This window comes from Xyrauchen texanus, chromosome 40 (genome assembly GCF_025860055.1).
Source record: "Xyrauchen texanus isolate HMW12.3.18 chromosome 40, RBS_HiC_50CHRs, whole genome shotgun sequence".
Lineage (NCBI taxonomy): Eukaryota > Metazoa > Chordata > Actinopteri > Cypriniformes > Catostomidae > Xyrauchen > Xyrauchen texanus.
Genome location: NC_068315.1, coordinates 36,197,216 through 36,216,425, shown reverse-complemented (window position 1 = coordinate 36,216,425; position 19,210 = coordinate 36,197,216). Strand labels below are relative to the sequence as shown.

General features: G+C 43.1%; 3 non-coding genes across 3 annotated transcripts; all 3 read right to left on the bottom strand.

The window, feature by feature from the left end:
- Positions 1-6,334: 6,334 nt before the first annotated feature.
- Positions 6,335-6,416, bottom strand: trnal-uag (transfer RNA leucine (anticodon UAG)). Its single transcript has one exon. It is a non-coding gene; the product is annotated as a tRNA-Leu (tRNA).
- Positions 6,417-6,847: 431 nt separating this feature from the next.
- trnal-aag (transfer RNA leucine (anticodon AAG)) lies at positions 6,848-6,929 on the bottom strand. The gene has a single exon. It is a non-coding gene; the product is annotated as a tRNA-Leu (tRNA).
- Positions 6,930-18,770: 11,841 nt separating this feature from the next.
- On the bottom strand, positions 18,771-18,853 carry trnal-uag (transfer RNA leucine (anticodon UAG)). The gene has a single exon. It is a non-coding gene; the product is annotated as a tRNA-Leu (tRNA).
- Between the last annotated feature and the right edge of the window lie 357 nt (positions 18,854-19,210).

The following is a 19,210-nucleotide window of genomic DNA, read 5'->3' as shown; positions in this document are numbered from 1 at the left end:
AACGGCGCACTCCTTTACTTCATCCTGCGTGAGCGCAACACCGCCATCGTGTGGACATTCTCGAAATAGGTCTACTCCCTTACATTTATTTTCCTTTGCTAGTTATCTGAACAGCCCTTGTCATTTCCTTCTTTGGCTATGGTTTTTTTGTTTTGTTTTGTTTACTGTTATAAACATTTTCATTTGTTGAATTTGTTACTACAAGTGTTTGGGTTTAGCAAAACTTCCCGCCTCTCTGACTGAATACAAAAAAAATCATTTCTGAACTTAAAATTGAATTAAGTGTCTCAGTACAGCTGCTGATATCCCCCCTTGGGGGCAGCACGCCTTTGTGGCATTCCCTGCTAAGTCGGCTTATCTCTCTTTTCCTCCTTTTATTTCATTTTGGAATTGTTTACCATCTATTCCTATTTGTTCTTTCCTTTTTAATTATCTTCCCTTTTTGGTGATTAATACTTGTTATTTCTCCTTTGCTCTTACTACTATCAGTTATTATTCTGTTACTTAACGTCCCTTTACACGCTTATTTGAATCGAGTTTAACAAGTTTAAATTTTATTCAAATTAAGAGTGTCTGTTCATCCTGCCTTGTTTAATTCTGTTTTTCTTGTGGTTAGATTGTTTTAATAATTAACATCCTTGTCAAAATTCCTTTTTGTTTATCATTATTTGGTAAAGCCTTTTGCCTGTTATTTCTACACACATAATTACTCAATTTGGTTTAAACAAGGAAGCCTTAATTCACTTTAAGTTTCACTTGCTAAATCCTGTTCTGTATTTGTACGTAGAATTCCCTAGTGTGCTGTGGTGATTTGACTGTCATCTCTGGTTGGTTCCCAGCGAGCTGGTTTATCCGACCGGCGTTACCGACGCTGGCCGTATGTAAGTCTATGACTCTTCTGTCTCTTTTCATTGGTGCGGCAAGCAACGACATCAGCAATTGGGCACTCCAAAGGAAAGTCAACCCCGTCAGTCGACACACAGGGCAAGTTTGGAATAATTACCTAAACCAAGGCCTGAAGAGGGGCCACTCTTTTGAGGGTTCTAGGGAAAATCCAATCTTGTTGTGCCATCTGGCAGTTGACACCTTGGTGTTGCCGGTTGTGTTTAAAGTCAAGTTGTTTGAGAGGGCACACCGTGATAGTAGCAGAGGGCCCGGGGACACTGCGGTCAAGTGTTTGGGACCGTTGGAAAGATTGACTGCGCGCTGATCCCCAGCAGAGTGACCTCAATTCACCCCAGGCAAACTAAAATAAGGTAAAATCCATCCACCAGTATAGGCCACATAATATTAGATATTCCCCCGGTCATTTAAGTGTTTGGCCCATTTCTTTTCTTTCTCTCCCCTAAGCCACACCATCTTCCTAGGGTTTATACCTCGATAGCGCCCCACCCTGTTGGTCCTATCATAAGCCCTAGCAGTGGTAGTAGACTTAGGCCCTTTTTCTCCTGCCTATCTATTCCTAACATTATTTTGTTCAATTTTATTCCATGCCGCCTCTTCTCGCGGTTTAATTGTGTTCTGCTCTATTCTGCTGTTCTGTTCTGTCGTGTTGTGTACTTCCAGTTCACATTAAGACAGAGCCTACAAGAGCCATCAAGGAAAACTGAATAAAGGGACAAACAAGCATCCCGCATCATCAGATGACCCTTTTGGGCTGCCGCCTTGTCAAATTCTTTATTTAGACCTGCACTGACCCGCGAAATTCGGCCCACCTAACTGTCTGCACAAGTTAGTCAAAATTACGGCTTATAATAAGCCACATCATTGTAGCTCGCTAACCCTACACGTACTTGCATTGGCCTCTTTGTGTGTGCTGTCTTTCTCTCGCCTAGATCAGCTACGCCTCGAGATGAGGAACAGCGCGAGGAAGGGGATGAAACGGACCCAGAGCTACAAAAGGAAGTAGAGAGACTTCAAAATGCCCTGGAAAATCTTCTCCTAGACACAGACCAAAGAGAACAGTCAGAGAGAAAAGCCAGAGAGGAACTCGACGAAAAGCTGCAACAAGGCGAGTCTCTCCTTGCAAGAGCAGAGATTGAACTATAAGAAAGAGATGCTAAAGCAAAAGCCTGTTAAAAGCACCTGAACACGGCCCGAGCTGAAATCCATGAACTTATTCAGCACAGAGACCATCTCAAATACGAACTTGACACTGTTCACAGAGAACTGAAACATTCTTATAGACCGCAAAGTGAACAGAAAGGGGAAACTCACACCACAGAGTTTCCCCTGACCAGTAAGCCCAAGTTTTTCAGCCAAGAACACAGAGCTGAAATGGGGGGGTGAAAGCCCACTGTTCAAAATGTCACCAGCCAGCCTCCAAGAACCCCCGTCAGCAACAAAAGGGTGGGAGCCCCCCACAAAATCATGGTCACCAACCACGGCATGGCTCCCAAAGAACTTGACAAGCTGGCCAGAAACATCCCTACTTTCACCCCAAATCCTGCAGGAGGCCACGACATGCACGCCTACCTGCAAGACATAGACTTTCACTTGCACACTGTTCCCAACGTGACTGCTTGGGACAGATTGTACCTGCTAAAAGTTACGTCTGGTCGCGACGCGCGCAGCTTCCTGGATCGGCAATCAGAGGCTGGCAAATCAGACTACCTACAGCTACGGCAGGAATTCATCACAGAATTCTCTGATCCAGAGTCAGAACAAGGACTCATCACCGCTATGGACCTCAAACAGGCCCGACTGGAAACAAAATGGCTTTAAAGCTTCGAACAGCAAGCCTATCATACACCAACACCTGTTCCAAGAATGTAATGACATCACAAGAAATCACAACATGATTGTCTACTGGAAGAAGGTGAAAGGACACTCAAGGCAACCAGGCCTTGACAAAGACTTGAATGACCAAACCGATGCCCTTGCCAAGACTGGCGCACTACACGGTACTCTATGGTCACCTCCAACCCACCCACCCACCTTTAACGTTGCAGTGATAACCCGTAGCAAATGAACTTTCCCTGCAACAGTGCCACCCTCACAGCCTCTAACGCTGGCTCTGCAGATTTCAAACAACGACATAGCAGACATGCAAGCCTCTAACACATCCAAACAGACTTTCCTGAACCACCTCTCAGACCCCACCAACCACCCTCTGGCACTGTCTGACCTCACTGACAACCCGTGCCTCAAACGACTGCATGACATAAAGCACATGCTGCGTGTGATAGACAACATTTTGGTGGTAGGCACCTGATGACATCACAGCGCCAAGGCTTGTGGTGCCACAGTGCCTAAGGGGGGTCATGCTAATTTATGCCCACGACGCGCCATGTGCTGGACACCACAACGCCAGAGCCACTTATGAGACACTAAAGCAAGTGGCATACTGGCCCCGCATGCAGAAACATGTGGCAGAATATGTCAGAGAATACCATGGTTTGCTGCCAGTTTCAACCGGCAAACCCAAACCACATAGCTCCACTGCAACGCAGAAGAGTCACATTCTCATGGTCAGACCTCCAAATCGACTGGGTAGGACCTCTGCCCAGGTCGACGAGGGGCAACAAATACTTCCTCACAGTTGTGTGCCAGTTCACAAAGTGGGTAGAGTGTCTTCCAGCACCCAACAACACTGCCCAGACCACGGCATGCCTCCTGATGAACCACATCTTCTCCAGTTTCGGACTGCCCCTGAGAGTCAATTCAGACAGAGGCACTCACTTTACAGCCGAGATTATGCAGCAGATCTGGAAACTCCTGGGGGTCCAAGTTTAACTACACATCAGTCATCATCCAATCTCATCTGGCCAAGTGGAACGATCGAACCGTGGTCAGTATGTTGAAAAAGTATGTGTCTGCCAATCAGAAAGACTGGGATGTAAAACTCCCGCTGGCGCTAATGGCCCTCAGAGCTACCCAGCAGGACTCAACTCGCGTGACTCCCTTCAAACTAATGACTGCGTGGCAGATGACACTGCCAATGCATCTGCTGTATCAGCCAGGAGACTCCAGCCTCGTCACAGCCTGCACCACTCACCAGTACCTCGACGAGTTACACCGGCACCTGAAAGCAACATTTGCTTTCACCCAACAACAGCTAAAAGAGCAACTCACCACACAGAGTGCATCCCTGCAGACCATCGGCAAGACCTGGAGAGGAACGGTGGTAATTCTCAACACTCACAGCGTTCTACTGAACCAGAAAGTGAACTCCATGAAACAGCTGTTTACTGTCTTCCAGAACGACTTTGCTCAAATGCAGCTGGTCACAGCCCTAATAACCACCTGCTACAAAACCCTCATGATTCACCTGCCATCCGTCATTGTGATGATTGTCGTCCGATGATGTCTCCGCCGAGACTTCATCCAACGAAAAGGGGGACTGTAGAGTATGAACGGAAAATCATGAACTCATTAACTCTGAATGCAATGCACACATTTATGCGAAGGCTCCTAAACCCACACCCTGTGACTCCCCATCTAAATCACGAAGTAGTGCCAGCAAGTCTGGGAGTTAGAACAACCCAAAGAGCCTCTCCAGAGACACTCGTGATATCGCCATCTACACACTGAAAATCTATACACACACGTTCATACCATTTAAAACCAAGAAATGGCTTATTTTTAAGGAAATATGTTTTATTCCCGTATGCTTGGGTATTTCTGCTGTTATATCAAACTAGTTAAGATTGTTTAGTTGTGTAGTTAAACTCTGAGGGCTTATATAAAGAGTCTACGAATATATATTCACTTTTAAGTGTACCAAATACAAGTTTCTTGGTATCAAATTAAACCTTACGACTCGCCCTAGCTGAATATATATATAAGGTTACATTAAAATGTATTCTGCTATGTTTTACCAGCTTTTGAGTGATTCAAACCACATCCGGGACCCTGTTGTAAATTAGGCAAATGACCAGCCTTGACAAGACAAAGGGAACCTTCTCGCGCCAAAAATGAGGAGCCTCATTGGGTCATTCCTCCCAAAGGAGGCGTGACCTCCCTACCTTAAAAGTCAGGATCTGGTGTGGAATCACTCTCTTCCTCTCTTCTCTTAACTCTCTTGTCTCTTTTATCCGTTTTTGCTCTCTTGCTTTCTTACTCCGGTACTCTTCTGAACCTCTTCAAGTGTTCTTCAACTTCTCTTCAAGCTCTCTCGTTTTTCTTTCTTTGTCTTTTATTTTATTTGGCGTTTATCTCGTTTTGAACTTCCCGCGAGCAATCCACGCTCGAGAAGCACCAAGAGAAATCCTCCATCTCACGGACGCAACGAGAACATTCACGCACACACGCAGTCTTGTTCAGCGGCACAAAGGTCCATTTTGCAAGTATTATCCCATCTAAATTCAAATGCGTTAAAGTGTGTAAGTCCCTTGCTGGTTCTTAAGGTTTAACTGTTGTAACAAGTTTGCTATCATTTTCCTTACTGTTTTACTTTGTTCTATGTTAAATGTTTGATGTTAAATGTGTTCTATGTTTGTTTAAGTGTAGTGATATATCCTAGTTCCTTGTATTAAACCCAATTATACGCTTGATTGTCTGTGTTTGTTGGTCATAAAGCAAAGCCTCTTTAATGTGCGATCTAAAGCTACGAGCTGATATTATCAAAGTAAGTTAACGTGCTTTGATTAAGTGAGCTTATACTAAGAATAAACCTTCTGGAGAATTGATCAAATGTGTCGAGCAAAGTGGTTCGGTGGACGAACTGATTGGTTGCGGTACGGGTTAATTCAATTAAGGTGTTCTGAAAATTAATACAGCCTGTCTGCATATGATGTATATTCCTAATTAATTATAATTCGTTGTGTTAATTATCTATATATATCTGAAGCAGACTTTTGGGCTGTATAACCCCTGTTTTGGGGCAATTTAGAATGTATTGGTATCTCGTTCAAACCGTATGATTAATCATTGATTACAATCATTAATATTTATTGTACATTCCCCAAACCTGAACCAAGAAACCCTACAACTCCTTTTGATGAAGGTCCACCCTCCTGCAGAATGAGGTATCATCTCTAGTCAAACACACCTGGTTCATCTAATAAAGGCCTTGGTGGTTACTTAAAAATATGTGTTGAAACAAAACCCTGCAAGAAGGGTGTTTTAATGGAGTAGGACTAAGTTGCCTGCCTTAGATGCCAGGATCACATCATGATCGAGGAGCAATTGCTGCATCATTCTCGACTAACTACCTGACTCCTGTATTAACAACTTTCCTTAAGGGACTTGCTGCTGTCAGTGTAAGCAAATTCTCAAGTTTCAACTTCTTGCACTGAGTGTAGTTACACAGGTCAATATGAAACAGACACAGACCAAATGAGCACCTTCAGAGGGCCTACTTAATGCTACATAATCCATTTAAAATCATAACTGGCAGCGGTGGGATTTGAACCCACACCTCCAAAGAGACTGGAGCCTAAATCCAGCGCCTTAGACCCCTCGACCACACTACCATACACATCAGCAGTTACACATTCACATTCTGCAAAAAGACATTTTTGAAGCAAGTCACCCACACTATTTAAAAATCCTCAATGTTCCTCAGCTCCTTAGATCCCTCGGCCAGACCATCATGGAAAAGGCATACACTGATTCTCCCCTACATTCTGAAATAGTGGAAAAGTTTGGTTCGGTTCATCTCTATGAAACCTTCATTTTCCTACAAGAAAAGCAAAGACTGCCCAGTTGATATAACATGATGCGTCACTGAGAGAGTGTTCTTATCTTGTTTTTTATGCTTAACCCTCATTCTTCCACTCAATACTGATGCTGCCAAACCTTCGGTCAATTCACCTACATCATGAACAGTCATAGTGACTTGAACTGCTGAGCCTTGAACTCCACCTGGTACAAGCTGACACAGCAGAATTCGAAAAGGACACTCTGGCAGTGGTGGGATTCAAACCCACGCCCCCAAAGGGACTGGAGTCTTAATCCAGCACCTTGGACCGCTCGGCTACGCTACCCTTCATTCAGAGTTTCCTTAGGCTTTTTTCAGACAATTCTTTCCATATCTATTTGTGAAACAATTCACCCACAGTACACTGTAACAAATTGCTGTAGTTTCTACAGCAAAATTATACAGAAACTTACTGTTTTAACATTTTACATGTTTTTGCTGTAGTTTGCAATGCATTGTGGGTCAAAAAAAGTATTACAGTTGTTAACAGTATATTTCCATGTCAACTGTAAATAAATTTGCAGGTAGGTGATGTTGTCACTGTAGCTCATCCGATTCCACAGTAATTTATTGTGATGTGGCATTATGGGATTGTGCGGGTTGCATTTAGGTTTTAAATCTGGTGGACTGGAGTAGAAGAGGAATTACTCACAATTTTTGGTAAGTTCACTTAAATTATGTCCATAAATATTAAATTACACTACTCTATTATATTTATTTCATTGAATGTGGTATAAGCGATTGATATTTCGAAAAGAAACAATTCATAACATTAGCCCATATAATGTCCGTTGTAATTAATTTTATCGAATTGTATTCTTGCAATACATGAAATGTATGTATTAATACATAAAAGCGTGTCATCACGACATTTAGTGGGATGTAAAAGTCTTTGAATCCAATGTTTTTCGAAACGTTACGTTTGGTTATTTAGGAATGTGTCGTTAACATTAAGTTTCTTGTTTCAGGCGCGAGACACCTTGAGAGCGACAGGGCACGCTATAACGGCTGAACTGCAGGTGGTGAGACGACCCTGAACTAAAAGGTGAAAACATCGACAAAAAAAATGTACCTGTAATTTTAACATGGATGAATGCTGCAATTCGCCTTTGCTGTAGAAAGTACACAGTACTTTGTTCCAAACTGTTCCTTCACCTGTGGTGTACCTGACTGTTCCCGTGCTTTTACAAAATTTTCAGCATTCAAGTCTCATCTATATAGAGATCATAAGGGGTATCATAGATCTCATAGAGGTGTCCGATTTGACCAAACAGACACAACATTGATGTGTCAGATTGAATATTGTCATTTCACATGTACAAGTCTGAAGGACTTAATTAGGCATTTAAAGGGCCATATAGATGAGGGCAGGGAAATACAATGCCCTTTTAAGAGCTGTGAGAGGACATTTAGTGTTAAATCCACATTTGCATCTCATATCTCAAGAACACACAAAAACAGTTCACCTGAGTGTCTACATGAAGCAGTTTTTGCAAACCCATCTCAACATGAGTGTCAACCCTGTACATCTCTAGATGAGAGTGAGGGGCCTGAGCCAGATGAGGTCCTTGAAAGTGTAGATGAAGATCTTTTTCTGAAGAATTTGACTTTGTTTTATTTAAACCTGCAAGCAAAGCTTCTTTTACCTTCATCTGTAATTCAGACCATCATTGAGGAAGTCCAAGGAATTCATGATCTGGCCCAGTCATATGTCTTCTTAAAACTCAAGGGCAGATTGTCTGAACTTGGGATGTCTAGTGACACAATAATACATATAATTGAGGAACTAAAAAAGAACGATATACTTAAGGCAGGCAATTCTGTCTTGCTTACAGATCAGTGTCGCAAGACAGTCTTTAAAAACTGCTTTAATTATGTCGAACCAGTGCCAATGTATTTAGGTTCTAATGACTCAGGAAAAGAATGCTTTGCACAATATGTGCCTATAAAGGAATCTCTTAATGCTCTTTTTGAATCAGAGGCTTTCAAAAAGCAATATGAATTATCACATTCTCGCCTACCAACCAATGATGTGTTTGAGGACATTTGGGATGGACATAATATTGCTAATAGTGCCTTATTTAAAACAGACAAATCATCTATAGCAGGGGTCTCAAACTCAAATTTGCTGGGGGCCACTGCTGGGAACGAAAGCTCATAGGAGGGCCATAGGAGGGCAATTCAAGCACAACAAGAAATCACAATATTTTTCTGGAAATTTACTTCACTTGCTGAAACGTTAGCTCTCATTTACTTCAGATTATGTAACTAACACATTTGTGTCATACATCAGTATATAAAACAGATATAGGCTATTTAACAATATATTTAATATAATTTTAACAGTTAGTGCAACTCTTTTCACCTTACTTTATTTTAACTTAAATAAATGGTCAAACCTTTGCACTGAACTAACAACCTTGCAGTGAACACATGCAATCCCTGAATACATTTACACACTATTCTATTTCTTGCCAGACACCTGGCAGCGCTTCTGCTCACACAACTGAGCCACGTTTGCCCTGATGGAGGTCACAGTTGAAACCCTGAGCACAGCTTCAAGATGGGCATCACTAAGCTTGGACCTGTACTTGCATTTATTGAAGTTCATAGTTGAGAAAAGTTTCTCACACAGATATGTGCTTCCAAAAAGGCACATTACCCGACTGAACACTTTGGACAGCTCTGGGTAGCATGGAGGTAACTCTCTCAAAAACTGTCCAATCTTGTCTGCTTTTCCCTGTGCCTCTAGTTTTTAGCTCACTGTTGCACTGCAATTCAATAAGTTCCATTTGCAACACTCTTGGGACACTCTCCACATCAGCTGAGAAGGGATCTGCGAACACCTAGAAAGTGTCACGGTGTGATTTGAAGTCAGCAAACCGCTGATCGAATTCCTCCAGTAGGTTGTCAATAGCAGAGGCATATTCGTCACCACTGAATGCTGTGCCCTCCGCCACAAGAGATCTGCATGTAGTGAAATGACTGAGGTTTTTTGCAGAAAGCTGAGTTTTCCACAATCTCAGCTTTGTGGAGAAGGCTTTCACACTTTCATATGCTGCTGTGATGAGCTGACCAGGACCCTGGAGCTTCAAGTTAAGGATGTTCAGCTCCTGTGTTATGTCCACTAAGAATGCAAGGTCCATGACCCATTTAGGATCATCAAATTCAGGAACATCCATTCTGCCATCTTCCATGAATCTCTTCACCTCTGCTCTTAACTCATAAAATCTCTTCAGGATATTCCCCCTGCTGAACCAGCGCACCTCAGTAAAGTAAAGTACATCGCCATATGTTGACTCAATTTCTTCTAAAAAGGCCCGAAACTGGCGGTGCTGTAAACTTCTCGACCTGATGAAATTGATACATTTCAGGACAACAGACATGACATGTTCATATTTCAAGCATTTGCTGCACAGGGCCTGTTGGTGTATAATGCAGTGCAGAACAACTGCTGGATTTGCATTTTCCTCTTCTAACTTTCTTTGTACCAGCGCTACCAATCCGTTTTTTTTGCCTGTCATAGATCGAGCACCATCAGTGGTAATGCCTACTAGTCTGTTCCACGGCAAACCAGCGCGCTCAATCGCGTCGCACAGCTGCTGAAATATATCGTTGGCTGTGGTACGGCCGTGCATTGGACACAAACTCAACAACTCCTCTGTCACTTCAAATTGTTCATTAATGCCCCTGATGAAAACGGCTAGCTGCGCAACGTCTGTTTTGTCTGTGCTTTCGTCAAGCGCCACAGAGTACGCAGTGAAAACTCTAGCTTTGGCGCGCAACTGATCATAAATGTCACTCGACAACTCGCTAATCGGCTCTGCCACTGTGTTTGCCGATAGAGAGAGATTGTTGAACAAGCCCTTCTTTTCTGGACATAGAATATCAGCGACTTTTAACATACAATCCTTCATAAACGGCCCTTCAGTGAACGGCTTTCCTGCTTTAGCGATCAACTCACTCACCACATAACTTGCTTCAACTGCAGCATCAGCATCCTTTTTGGCTTTGTGGAAAAGGCTGTGCTGGGATGTTAGCTCTCTCTTCAACTTCATGGCTGTTTTTTCTCTCTCGTCTGCCTGGTACTTCTCATATTGTTCTCCATGTTTAGTTGAGTAATGACACTTGAGATTATACTCCTTTAGGACTGCGACTTTTTCTTTGCATATCAGACAGGTAGCATTTCCATTAAACTCCACAAAAAAATAGTGCAATGTCCATCTTTCTTGAAACTCTCTGTTTTCATCATCCACTTTTCTTTTCGTTTTGGAAAGAGACATATTTTCGTTTCTGTTAGCAGCCAAACAAATAACCTCATGTGACCAAAATCAGCTCTCTTATCAAATATGCCAGAATGCGCAGGTTTTTCTTTTTTTTTACGCGTTCAAGTTTTTTATTTATTTTTTATTTTATTGAATCGTGTTCTTGTTTCTAATATTCATGTTCTAATATGAAGGGGTATTTTAAATTGGCATGAGGCAACTATAAAAAAAAATTAATAGTTTTGCGGGCCGGATTATGTTATATTTTTTACATCAGTTGCGGGCCGGAGGGGGCGTAAATGGCCCACGGGCCGGCAGTTTGTGACCCCTGATCTATAGCCTTAATTCTCTATCAAGATGCATTTGAGGTTGTAAATCCTTTAGGATCAGGGCGAAAGAAACACAAGATTTTGGCAGTATATTTAACACTTGGTGATATTTTGCCATACAACAGGTCCAATATTGATCACATGCAGCTTGTTCTTCTCTGCAAGGAACAAGATTTTAAGCATTTTGGACAGGAAATAGTATTTAATCACATGATTAATGACCTTAAAGACCTAGAGGAGAGTGGCATTGCACTGAAGGATGGTAAAGTTATTAAAGGGGCTCTGTGCGCAATAGCAGGAGACAATCTGGGGTCACACAGTATTGGTGGCTTCCTGGAAAACTTCAGCAGGAGTAATTTGTTTTGTAGATTTTGTGACATAGATAGACAAACTGCTTTGAATGATGTATCTGAAAATACATGCAATGCATTTAAACAATACTTTTTGGACAAGGTTTTGTCTGTCAGGCAAACCATCACTCAAGCCCCTGCTGTTGCCATGTCCACCCGAGCGGCGCAATGTGTGCTGGAGAACTTTGAAGCAGTTTCTATTGTGGACCTCAAAAAAGCTGTCCATGAGTTGAAGCCTACCACCTGCACTCTAGATGCTGTTCCTGCTAAGATTTTGAAGGAGGTTATTGACATCATAGGTCCCTTCCTCGTCTCCTTCATAAACACCTGTCTTAGTTTGGGCACTGTGCCCGCTGCTCTCAAACACGCCATTGTTAGACCGCTGCTCAAGAAACCCAACCTTGATCCCTCCATACTTTCCAACTTCCGTCCAATATCTCACCTGTCATTTCTGTCCAAGTTGATGGAGAAGCTGGTTTTCTCTCAGCTTCAATCTCATCTCCAACTGCACGTCATTGGTGATAAATTTCAGTCCGGTTTCAGGTCTAGACTTAGCACCGAATCGGCACTATTGAGGGTCCATAATGACATTCTTGGAGCACTGGACTGTAAAAGCTCTGTGGTTTTGGTGTTACTGGATCTGACCGCTGCATTTGACACCGTGGATCATGCCATTCTTATCTCCCATCTTCAACATGTTGTCGGTCTGCAGGGCGCGGTGCTCAATTGGTTCTCTTCTTATCTCACTAACAGAACACTTTCAGTAATTCTTAATGACTTTTCCTCCTCAGCTGCCCCTCTGTCTTCCGGTGTGCCTCAAGGATCCATTCTCGGTCCGATTTTATTTTCATTGTATATGCTGCCACTTGGTAAACTCATTTCCAATCACAATGTACATTTCCATTTCTATGCTGACGACCTCCAGATCTACCTTCCTGTGATTTTGAGCAATCGTTCTGCACTGGATCCTCTGCATAACTGCCTTCAGGACATCAAACAGTGGCTTTCCCAGAATTTTCTTCATATGAATGAAGGAAAGACATTCTGTTTAATCCAGACTCATCCAATAGGTCTCTCAGTTTTGGTCCTCTAACACCTCAGTTTGCACCCAATGTGCGTAACCTGGGTGTTATTTTTGACAAAGGTATGCAGTACGATAAACAGATTAGTGCAGTTGTGAAGGCGAGCTTTTACCAGTTAAGGCTCCTGAGTAAGGTCAAACCATTTCTGTCCAGAGCTGACCTTGAAAAAGCCATTCATGCCTTCATCAGTTCAAGGATAGACTACTGCAATGCCCTCTACATTGGATTGAATCAATCACTTCTCAATAGGCTTCAACTGGTACAAAACGCAGCAGCACGTCTCCTCTGCAATGCCACCAAACGATCACATATCACCCCGATCCTCCGCTCGCTCCACTGGCTCCCGGTGCGGTTTAGGGTGGAGTATAAGGTCCTGCTGTTCGTGTTCAAGGCCATTAACGGTTTGGCACCGGCCTATCTCACAGAATTACTAACGGTCCACCAACCAGCCAGAACCTTGCGCTCCTCTGAACACACCTCTCTGGTGATTCCAAAGTCTAAATATAAAAAGTTTGGAGGTCGGTCATTTGCCGTCCAGGGCCCGAAACTGTGGAACGCACTTCAACCACCCTTACGAAGAATCACCATGTTGAGTGTTTTTAAATCGCAGTTGAAAACACATCTATTTAGACAAGCTTTTAACATGTAGCCTCCGACTTGATTCGATTGCTATTTTTATGTACACCTTTTGTGTGCACCTTTTGGCTGTTGTAAGGCGCTCTACAAATAAAATTTGATTGATTGATTGATTGAAACATTCGAGTCTAGTCCATTGTCAGCTGGATGAAAAAGAACACAGCTGTTATATCAGCAGCATCTTGAAAACCTAAGAGAAAGCAACACAGAATCAGTGTGTGGAGTAAAATCTGACTCGGTATTCAACCAGCTGCTTTACTTTCATGTCTGCCAACCTGGTCTCCCACCATGTCTAGGTCATGACCTTTTTGAGGGCATTGTTTCCTGTGACTTAGCATTATGCATCAACCACTTGGTAAACACAGAGAAACATTTCACGTTTGAAGAACTGAATAGAAGCATAAGTCAGTTTACTTATCTAGGAAATGATGCAAATGACAAACCTCCTGAGTTTTGTCCAAATAGAGGGAAGTTGAGTGGACATGCAGTCCAAAATTGGTGCCTGTTGAGGGTCCTCCCTTTATTGGTTGGAGACAGGATAAAAAACCCAAGTGAAAGTAGTGTATGGAAGTTGATTTTGCTCCTGAGAGAAATAGTTGTGCATGTGTGTTCACCAACTATTACTGTTGATCAGGTTGCTTATTTGGGTGTCCTCATTGAAGAATACATCCAGTCTAGAGTGGAGTTGTTCCCAGAGATTTCCCTTAAACCAAAACACCACTACCTCTGTCACTATCCAGAGCTTATAATCCAATTTGGACCTCTGATCCATCTTTGGACTCTAAGATTTGAAAGTAAGCACACATACTTCAAACAGTGTGCAAGAAAATTGCACAACTTTAAAAACCTGTGTGCTACTTTAGCAGAGAGACGTCAGCTCTTACAATCATACTTAAGTGCTGGGACTCTTTTTCCACCTGTAGTTCAGGTGGAAAGAGGAAAATAATTTTATATTGGTGACTACAATGAAAGCATTAAAATAGCAACTGCAGCATTTAATTTCACTCATAACTCTACTGTAGCTGCAAATGAAGTCATTTACAAAGGTACGAAGTACAAAAAAAACATGTATGTTGTACTAAAACAAGATGAATACAGTCTACACATGGGTGAGATTAAGCTGATTTTAATTCACTTTAATGATTCTGTCTACTTTGTTGTGAGGAGGCAGCTGGCTGTGGAGCTAGATCATATGGGCATCCATTGTCTAACAGAGACAGTTCAAGAGTCAAACTTTGTGTGTGTAAAGCAAGAGAATCTCCTTGATTATTATCCATTAGTGCAGTACAAGATGAATGGCTTACCAGTGATTATTTTTCATCACTCTCTCCCAGATTTGTAGAGTCATGTCAGCATTACGGGAGGATGTACGAGATGCTGTGTTGGCAGTCCTACCTGGGCTACCAGAGGAGAAACTACTTTCTCTCCTGAACAAGTTGGCGAGCATAGGAGTTGAGTCCAAATCTGACCTGCAGTTCATTAAAGAAGAGGATCTCCCTGATCACATCACGCCAATACAGTGCCGTCGACTCCTCAATGCGTGGAATGTAGAAGGTATGTCATGGTCAGTCTTCTGATCACTACTGTATAAAAAGACCTTTTCACCAAAAAATTTTAATTTTCTCTCCTTTAATACTGTCTCAAAACCACTTGACTTGACTTGACTCAAACTCAAACAACGTTAGTTTTTTTTGTGGAACACTAACAAAGAAATTTTGATGGAGATGTGTTTGTTGTTCATACAACACATGTCAATGTGGCCAAACACTTCCAAGCTCCTAAAAGGATTTGCAGGCAATATAAAGATAATCCATACAACTGGAGGAGTTTAATCCCTGTTTTCAGAAGTAATATAATCAGTTTTGAGTGAAGACAGATTAAAATGTAATTTTTTTTTTCACTATAAATCTCAACATTAGTAGTTTCCGTGGCATAATTATATATGCAGTTTGATTACACTTCCTTGTCCACTGGAGTCAGTGAAAGGCATACACTGATTCTCCCCTACATTCTGAAATAGTGGAAAAGTTTGGTTCGGTTCATCTCTATGAAACCTTCATTTTCCTCCAAGAAAAGCAAAGACTCTTCACCTTCTTTGCATTTTTGAAGCAAGTCACCCACAGTATTTAAAAATCCTCAATGTTCCTCAGCGCCTTAGATCCCTCGGCCAGACCATCATGGTCTGGCCGAAGAAAAGCAAAGACTGCCCAGTTGAGATAACATGATGCGTCACTGAGAGAGTGTTCTTATCTTGTTTTTTATGCTTAACCCTCATTCTTCCACTCAATACTGATAATGCCAAACCTTCGGTCAATTCACCTTCATCATGAACAGTCATAGTGACTTGAACTGCTGAGATTGAACTCCACGTGGTACAAGATGACACAGCAGAATTCGAAAAGGACACTCTGGCAGTGGTGGTATCATCTCTAGTCAAACTAAATCCAGCACCTTAGACCCCTCGGCCACACTACCATACAAATCTGCAGTTTCACATTCACATTCTGCAAAAATACATTTTTGAAGCAAGTCACCCACAGTATTTAAAAAGCCACGCTACCCTTCATTCAGAGTTTTCTTAGGCTTTTTTCAGACAATTGTTTCCATGTCCATTTATGAAACAAGTCACCCACAGTACTAGTACTATAATGGAGGATATCCTTGGCAGGTGTAAAGACCTCCATAATCCATTGTTAATCACTCTGTGGAGCGGAGGGGGGGGCGCGGCCGATCAGAATATCGCGCGCCCGGTCCCCAATCGGCCTGATGAGGCGCGCGAGGGATAAAGGCGGCCGGTGACGATGGTTCGAGAGAGAGAGAATTATGGGCATGTCCGTCGTGTGTGTTTGTTTATGTGTTTTGGTTTAAGTTTTCATTAAATTATCATTTATATTGACAAGCCGGTTCTCGCCTCCTCCTTGCCCATCCTTGAGCTATTTTACATTGGTGCCGAAACCGGAAGGAGGAGGGATGCCCGTCGCAGAGTCCTCGACACTGCCCTCCACCCTGGGGACGCCGCTGCCATCTTCCGGGTGACGGAGTAGCCCGACCGCCCGGATGCGGGAACGGCCGTCGTCCGCGGGGCAAATGGGGACTGGATAACCCGACTGCCTGGAGCGAGGGAGCCGCTGCCGGGGCGGAGGAGTGCCCTGCCGTTCCCGAGACGCGGAGGGGCGAGGGAGACCGCCCGTCGCGAGGGAGGAGGGAATAATCTCTCCGACCGCCCGGAGCGGTAGAGCCGCTGCCAGGGGCGGAGGAGTGTCCCCATTTGCCGCCAGAAAAGCGGAGGTGCGTTCTGCCCGCTGGGGGTCGAAGGTGTCACCGGTTTGCCCGGGGTTGGAGCGGCTGTCGTCCGCCTGAGTGTTGAGGAGTGTTCGAGGACCACGCGACGGTACATCAGCGAACCGGTGAGTGAGTTTTTTCTCTCTCTCCTCTCTCTCTCCCTTTCGCACCGTGTTGGCCTTTTCCCTTGCCTATTTTGTTGTTTGTTTGTTTGTTTTTTTTTTCTCCCTCCTCTCCTCCCAGGGTGAGGAAGGCGGGGATGACCACGCAAGATACACCCCGCCCCAGGGATGGGGGGGTGTACGTCATGCCGGTGGCACCCCGGCCTGAGATAACGCCGGGAGGAGTGTGGAGCGGAGGGGGGGCGCGGCCGATCAGAGTCACCCACAGTATTAAAAAACCACGCTACCCTTCATTCAGAGTTTTCTTAGGCTTTTTTCAGACAATTGTTTCCATGTCCATTTATGAAACAATTCACCCACAGTACTAGTACTTTAATGGAGGATATCCTTGGCAGGTGTAAAGGCCTCCATAATCCATTGTTAATCACTCCTTCTGATAAAGGTCCACCCTCCTGCAGAATGAGGTATCATCTCTAGTCAAACTAAATCCAGTGTCTTAGACCCCTCGGCCACACTACCATACAAATCTACAGTTTCACATTCACATTCTGCAAAAATACATTTTTGAAGCAAGTCTATTTGTGAAGCAATTCACCCACAGTACTTAAAAATCCTCAGTGTTTAATGGAGGATATCCTTGGCAGGTGTAAAGGCCTCCATAATCCATTGTTAATCACTCCTTCTGATGAAGGTCCACCCTCCTGCAGAATGAGGTATCATCTCTAGTCAAACTAAATCCAGCGCCTTAGACCCCTTGGCCACACTACCATACAAATCTGCAATTTCACATTCACATTCTGCAAAAAGACATTTTTGAAGCAAGTCACCCACAGTATTTAAAAAGCCACGCTACCCTTCATTCAGAGTTTTCTTAGGCTTTTTTCAGACAATTGTTTCCATGTCCATTTATGAAACAATTCACCCACAGTACTAGTACTTTAATGGAGGATATCTTTGGCAGGTGTAAAGGCCTCCATAATTGATTGTTAATCACTCCTTCTGATGAAGATCCACCCTCCTGCAGAATGAGGTATCATCTCTAGTCAAACACACCTGGGTCAGCTAATCAAGGCCTTAGTGGTTACTTAAAAATATGTGTTGGAACAAAACCCTGCAAGAAGGGTGTTTTAATGGAGTAGGACTGAGTTGCCTGCCTTAGATGCCAGGATCACATCATCATCGAGGAGCAATTGCTGCATCATTCTCGACTAACTACCTGACTCCTGTATTAACAACTTTCCTTAAGGGACTTGCTGCTGTCAGTATAAGCAAATTCTCAACTTTCAACTTCTTGCACTGAGTGTAGTTACACAGGTCAATATGAAACAGACACAGACCAAATGAAGCATTGAAGCCACCAGGTCTGTGCACCAAATATAAGGCTGTCCACAAAATGTTATGGACGTTTAGAAAAGAGGGTTCAGAAGGCTCTAGGACCCCAAATCTCGAGATCCTTGACCATCAGGGGCCCCCAAATCAGGTCCTAGAATTTGGAGGTTCTGTGTGCTCGCTAGGTATTAAAGACTCTGATGAATGTACAGCTGCTCAAGAGCCTACCTGGTTGCTTGTCTCTTTAATTCCTATGGCAGGCAGAGAGATCTGTTGAAAATAATAAAAAATACTTTGATGAATGTACAGCTGCACAAGAGCCTACCTGGTTGCTTGTCTCTTTAATTCCTATAGCAGGCAGAGAGATCAGTTGAAAATAATGAAAAATACTTTTCTGTACTTTAATTCTTCTTAATATGTCATCAAGGGAAACCCGATGTTTCACCATGCGAAATTTGGGGTCTGTTGGACTTCTGGATGCGATGCAAGGCAGAAAACCATGTACAATTTATACCATTCATTTTCTGTAGTCTCTTTATGGACACATAACTACCTGACTCCTGTATTAAAACCTTTCCTTAAGGGACTTGCTGCTGTCAGTGTAAGCAAATTCTCAAGTTTCAACTTCTTGCACTGAGTGTAGTTACACAGGTCAATATGAAACAGCCACAGACCAAATGAGCACATTCAGAGGGCCTACTTAATGCTACATAATCCATTTAAAATCATAACTGGCAGTGGTGGGATTTGAACCCACACCTCCAAAGAGACTGGAGCCTAAATCCAGTGTCTTAGACCCCCTCGGCCACACTACCATACAAATCTGCAGTTTCACATTCACATTCTGCAAAAAGACATTTTTGAAGCAAGTCACCCACAGTATTTAAAAATCCTCAATGTTCCTCAGCGCCTTAGAACCCTCGGCCAGACCATCATGGAAAAGGCATACCCTGATTCTCCCCTACTTTCTGAAATAGTGGAAAAGTTTGGTTCGGTTCATCTCTATGAATCCTTAATTTTCCTCCAAGAAAAGGAAAGACTGTCCAGTTGAGATAACATGATTGGTCACTGAGAGAGTGTTCTTATCTTGTTTTTTATGCTTAACCCTCAATCTTCCACTCAATACTGATACTGCCAAACCTTCTGTCAATTCACCTTCATCATGCATAGTC